The sequence below is a fragment of the Oncorhynchus masou genome, chromosome 5, assembly GCF_036934945.1.
Source record: "Oncorhynchus masou masou isolate Uvic2021 chromosome 5, UVic_Omas_1.1, whole genome shotgun sequence".
NCBI classification, from domain to species: domain Eukaryota; kingdom Metazoa; phylum Chordata; class Actinopteri; order Salmoniformes; family Salmonidae; genus Oncorhynchus; species Oncorhynchus masou.
In genome coordinates, this window is record NC_088216.1 from 526,870 (window position 1) to 533,871 (window position 7,002).

A 7,002-nucleotide genomic window follows, 5' to 3' on the forward strand; every position below is an offset into this window, starting at 1 on the left:
CAAAATAAAAACCCTGCAACCCAAAAAGGCCTGTGGTGTTGATGGTATCCTCAATGAAATGATCAAATATACAGACAATAAATTCCAATTGGCTATACTAAAACTTTAACATGATCCTTAGCTCTGGCATCTTCCCCAATATTTGGAACCAAGGACTGATCACCCCAATCCACAAAAATGGAGACAAATTTGACCCCAATAACTACTGTGGAATATGCGTCAACAGTAACCTCTGCATTATCATTAACAGCAGACTCGTACACTTCCTCAATGAAAACAATGAACTGAGCAATGTCAAATTGGCTTTTACCAAATTACCGTACAACAGACCATGTATTCACCCTGCACACCTTAATTGACAACCAAACAAAAACCAAAACAAAGGCAAAGTCTTTCATGCTTTGTTGATTTCAAAAAAGCCTTCGACCCAATTTGGCATGAGGGTCTGCTATAAAACTGATGGAAAGTGGTGTTGGGGGTAAAACATACGACATCATAAAATCCATGTACACAAACAACAAGTGTGCGGTTAAAATTGGCAAAAAACACACACATTTCTTCACACAGGGTCGTGGGTTGAGACAGGGATGCAGCTTAAGCCCCACCCTCTTCAACATATATATCAACGAACTGGCGCGGGCACTAGAAAAGTCTGCAGCACCCGGCCTCACCCTACTAGAATCTGAAGTCAAATGTCTGCTGTTTGCTGATGATCTGGTGCTTCTGTCACCAACCAAGGAGGGCCTACAGCAGCACCTAGATCTTATGCACAGATTCTGTCAGACCTGGGCCCTGACAGTAAATCTCAGTAAGACCAAAATAATGGTGTTCCAAAAAAGGTCCAGTCACCAGGACCACAAATACAAATTCCATCTAGACACTGTTGCCCTAGAGCACACAAAAAACTATACATACCTTGGCCTAAACATCAGCGCCACAGGTAACTTCCACAAAGCTGTGAACGATCTGAGAGACAAGGCAAGAAGGGCATTCTATGCCATCAAAAGGAACGTAAATTTCAACATACCAATTAGGATTTGGCTAAAAAAACAACTTGAATCAGTCATAGAGCCCATTGCCCTTTATGGTTGCGAGGTCTGGGGTCCGCTCACCAACCAAGACTTCACAAAATGGGACAAACACCAAATTGAGACTCTGCACGCAGAATTCTGCAAAAATATCCTCCGTGTACAACGTAGAACACCAAATAATGCATGCAGAGCAGAATTAGGCCGATACCCACTAATTATCAAAATCCAGAAAAGAGCTGTTAAATTCTATAACCACCTAAAAGGAAGCGATTCCCAAACCTTCCACAACAAAGCCATCACCTACAGAGAGATGAACCTGAGAAGAGTCCCTAAACAGCTGGTCCTGGGGCTCTGTTCACAAACACACCCTACAGAGCCCCATGACAGCAGCACAATTAGACCCAACCAAATCATGAGAAAACAAAAGATAATTACTTGACACATTGGAAAGAATTAACAAAAAAACAGAGCAAACTAGAAGGCTATTTGGCCCTACACAGAGAGTACACAGCGGCAGAATACCTGACCACTGTGACCGACCCAAAATTAAGGAAAGCTTTGACTATGTACAGACTCAGCGAGCATAGCCTTGCTATTGAGAAAGGCCGCCGTAGGCAGACATGGCTCTCAAGAGAAGACAGGCTATGCTCACTGCCCACAAAATGAGGTGGAAACTGAGCTGCACTTCCTAACCTCCTGCCCAATGTATGACCATAATAGAGAGACATATTTCCCTCCAGATTACACAGATCCACAAAGAATTCGAAAACAAATCCAATTTTGAAAAACTCCCATATCTACTGGGTGAAATTCCACAGTGTGCCATCAGAGCAGCAAGATTTGTGACCTGTTGCCACGAGAAAAGGGCAACCAGTGAAGAACACGCACCATTGTAAATACAACCCATATCTATGCTTATTTATTTTATCTTGTGTCCTTTACCATTTGTACATTGTAAAAACACTGTATATATATATAATATGACATTTGTAATGTCTTTATTGTTTTGAAACTGCTGTATGTGTGATGTCTACTGTTAATTTGTATTGTTTATTTCACTTTTTATATATTATCTACCTTACTTGCTTTGGCAATGTTAACACATGTTACCCATGCCAATAAAGCCCCTTGAATTTAATTGAATTGAGAGAGAGAGAAATGGACGATGACATCAAGCAGATTCTGATTGACTCAGCCTAAATGTTTCAAATCATCACTTTGTATTTGCATTAATCAATGCATGGTTCCCTTTATATACGTTTCATATAATGTTATAATATTATCATTTAAATATATAGATATATTTTTTAAACAAATCGTTAAAAGGTATTCACTTTTTGCATCTAAATAAAATAAAATGTTTCCCTCAACTGCATTACCCACTCCAGTCAGCAGATGGCTGCTGACTGTGACGTGTTATTTAGTGGACGGAACTCTTCTTTTTTTTTACGCAACAACAGCTAGTCAGCCATCTCGGAAACCAAAAATAGCTGAAACATTAAAGCCCTCTTGACGCTTTCTGGTATATTAGCCACGGTGTTTGGACACATTTATGTCATCTAGTTCGTTGTCACAATTAATGTAATATTTACGTTGTTGTTTTTGGTCAGCTAGCTGGCTGGTTAAGTTAGCACTAGCATAGCTAGCTAACATCTCCGACCATGAGGTCACTAAACTACTCTTCTGTTAAAGAAGTGAAAGAGGAGGAGGAAGAGGAGGCTGTTACAGTGAAACAAGAAGAGGAAGACGTTTCAGTGAAAGAAGAGGAAGACGTTCAGAGTGAAAGAGGAGGAGGATGTTAGTGTAAAAGAAGAGGAAGAAGAGAAAGAGGAGGATGATGTTAGTGTAAAAGAAGAGGAAGAAGAGATGGACATTTCAGTGAAAGAAGAGGAAGAAGCGTTCCGAGTGAAAATGGAGGAGGATGGTAAGGTGGAGGAGGAAGAGAAAGAGGAGGATACCGTTTTTGTAATGAAGGAGGAAGGAGAGATAACTGTCATATTGGAGGAGGAAGAGGAGATTGGAGAACTGATTAACACCAGTAAGTATTGTCCTAACAGTAGCGCACACTATGAATGCCTCATGAGCTTTAGTTCAACTGTCATAACCCATCAGAAACCCCAAATAGAAGCTTTGTTTACTCTGTAAACTAATTAAATGTAAACGAACACTGTATTGCCTCAACATAGTTAAAGCTATAATGTTGATATCATGGATGGTTTGCATCCATAGGTCTGTCTATGAATTTGAGAGCGGTTACTTAAGTGATAATGCCCACGAAGCTGGTGTTTGTTGTATATTGGCACGGGTGTTGTTCGTATGGGCCAGGCAAACCGTGCCAATATATCCAACAAAACACCGCTTCAATTGGAATTATCAGGTTTATACAACGCGTTACCAACATATTCAAATAATGATTGACATATTTTCATTAAAAACGTAATTTTGATTAATTTATTCATACTATTTCATCCTTCCACAATTATAAGGTCCAGATACAAATCTAGGGTTGCTAGCTATTTTTGTTCTATATCGATAGACGCGAACCAGTCGTTCGTTCTTCTTGTTCTATATAGACGCGACTCAGTCGTTCGTTCTAAATGTTCCATTGCCATACTGACTGGTAACGTTCTTATCCCTCGCTTGCTATCAATCCAACTGCGGCTAATTTACAGTCACGTCAAACAGTACAGCCATGCAGAATCACAGCAAAGTAGCTGCATTTGTTTAAGCTGTTTTCTAGTAACATTTATTTAGATAAATCCATAACAATGAGATGAGGCACGATTTCGCCTGGAATAGAAATATTACGGAAATGTAAATTGAAAAGGTCAAACGAAACGAAGTGCATTTTGTTTGCAGTCTTTCCAGCTTCAGTTAGCCATAGTTGACCATGCTATATATGATGCCAGCTGATTCATGATTTCGACTGGATGAGAAACGCTACCTGACTCTCTCTCTCGTCCAGACCCCTACACAAACAATGTTGCAAATGTCAGAGAGACAGACAGCAAGGTTTATACAAATCTCCATTGTTGAAAACTAAATGTTAGTCTAAAAGACGTGAGTAAGTCGCTCTGGATAAGAGCGTCTGCTAAATGACTTAAATGTAAATGTGAGATAATGTCTAGATGCTTTTTATAGTGGAGATAAAGGTTATAAATTGCCTGGCTGGGCTGATGAGACAGTGGATTGTGCAGTCAGATGAAACAAAGTACATTTTCATTTTAATGTTGTAGATTTAGCCGGTGGTAACTTGTGGAATAGACACCAGCTGGAATGCGGTTTTAACCAATCAGCATTCAGGATTAGACTCACCTGTTGTATACATTTCTCCACCCCCATTCTTCAGTTTATTAGCAAGACGCTTTATCGTTTCAGCTGCAGATTCCTATCCAAGATTTAATCAGCAACAGAATGACCACTCTGATGCAAGGAATGTCCAGAATATTTTGGTGTCTCGTTCCCTATGCTGGTGAAGACACTTATGTCGTGCTCCATGTTGGATCTAATATCTCTAGTAATAAGACGGTTATCCTTCATGTTGGATCAAATATCTTTAGCAATAAGACACTTATCCTCCATGTTGGATCTAATATCTTTAGCAATAAGACAGTTATCCTCCATGTTGGATCTAATATCTCTAGTAGTAAGACACTTATCCTCCATGTTGGATCTAATATCTCTAGTAGTAAGACAGTTATCCTCCATGTTGGATCTAATATATCTAGTAGTAAGACACTTATCCTCCATGTTGGATCTAATATCTTTAGCAATAAGTCAGTTATCCTCCATGTGGGATCTAATATCTCTAGTAGTAAGACAGTTATCCTCCATGTTGGATCTAATATATCTAGTAGTAAGGCACTTATCCTCCATGTTGGATCTAATATCTTTAGCAATAAGACAGTTATCCTCCATGTTGGATCTAATATCTTTAGTAATTAGACACTTATCCTCCATGTTGGATCTAATATCCCTAGTAGTAAGACACTTATCCTCCATGTTGGATCTAATATCTCTAGTAGTAAGACAGTTATCCTCCATGTTGGATCTAATATATCTAGTAGTAAGACACTTATCCTCCATGTTGGATCTAATATCCCTAGTAGTAAGACACTTATCCTCCATGTTGGATCTAATATCTTTAGCAATAAGACAGTTATGCTACTGTACGACTGGAGTTTAACAGCGGTGCCTAAAGACTCTTTCATGTTTTTTGAAGGTCACGAGTTAACCGTCTGACTCTGTCGTTCACACAGGAGAGACGCGTGACAACCGTGGATCCTCTGGGGAGCCTCAACAACATCATGATGCTGACGAGGCAGAGGAGAGTCTCTCCGCATCAGCACACCTCAAGAAACACCAGCAGAGACCCAAAACGAAAACTCACTGCTGCTCTGACTGTGGGAAAGGTTACAAATATTCATCAGCTCTTTAAAAACACCAGAGGTTCCACACCGGAGAGAAAGTATACCACTGCTCAGACTGTGGGAGGAGGTTTACTTCCTCAGTCGGAATGCAATTACACCAGAGAACCCACACTGGAGAGAAACCGTACCACTGCTCAGATTAAGTGGATGGGTTTACTACCTCATGTAGACTGATATCACATCAGAGAATCCACACTGGAGAGAAACCATACATCTGCTCTGACTGTGGGATGAGTTTTACAACCTCAGGTGGAATGATATCACACCAGAGAGTACACACTGAGAAGACTTTTGCTGCCCGGACAGCCCTGGCTACTCACAAACGAATCCACACTAGGGAGAAACCATTTCACTGCTCCGACTGTGGAATGAGCTATATTACCTTCAGCGGCCTGAAAACACACCAGTCTAAACATACCGGAGAGAAACCGTATAGCTGTGATGTATGTGGGGATAGTTTTTCTCTCTCCACAACCCTATCTATTCATAAACGAATACACACAGGTGAGAAACCTTACCACTGCCTTGACTGTGGAATTAGCTTTTCTGCCTCAAGTGGCCTGAGAAGACACCAGAGAAAACATACAGGAGAGAAGCCTTATAGCTGTGATCAGTGTGGGAAGGGTTTTCTTCGATCAGACTCCCTGGCAAAACACAAGGCAAGAGCCACAGAGTGTAGAATGATCTCCAACACCAGACCTGGGTAGTAGAACAGAGTGTGGAATGATCTATTTGTGATAACTTTTGATGTGGTAGTGTGTGTGTGTGTGTTCAACCTGTATTTAAAAATCCTACCACTTTTGATTGATCTAATGTCAAATGATCACAATTTTAATTTTGTAAATGGTGGAACATTTTATAGAAAATGTTATAGATGGAGCATCAGGACAATACATGTGATGTTTTGGTGTAGTTGGAGACCCTAGAAGTTTTCACATTCCAGATATTGCTGCATATAAACAGAAAAATGTATTATTTAATATCATGTAGCCTCGACTCCAGGTTTCATTGACGTTGCTCTCCAAAAGCCTGAGCAAGTTCATTTTGGAAAAGTAGGTATGAAAGCATCCTGATTACCTTTGGCTGATGGCTGATTGGCTGCTGATTGGCTGATTGGCTGAGAGTATACTCCATTTTTCCAAATCAACCATCATTTCCATCCTCTTCAGAAACAGAGTAAGCTAAGAAAACTCATTTCTATAAACCCTGGGACCCTGACCCTTCGGACCCTAACCCTGGAAAACCCTGGGACCCTAACCCTGGGACTCGACCCTGGGACCCTAACCCCTTTCCCTGGGACTCTGACCCTGGGACCCTAACCCTGGAACTCTGACCCTGGGACCCTAACCCTGGAACTCTGACCCTGGGACTCTAACCCTGGGACCCTGAACCCTTTCGCCGGGACCCTAACCCTGGGACTCGACCTGGGACCCTAACCCCTTTCCCTGACCCTGGGACTCTGACCCTGGGACCCTAACCCCTTTCCCTGGGACTCTGACCCTGGAACCCTGATCCTGGGACCTAACCCTGGAAACCCTGAC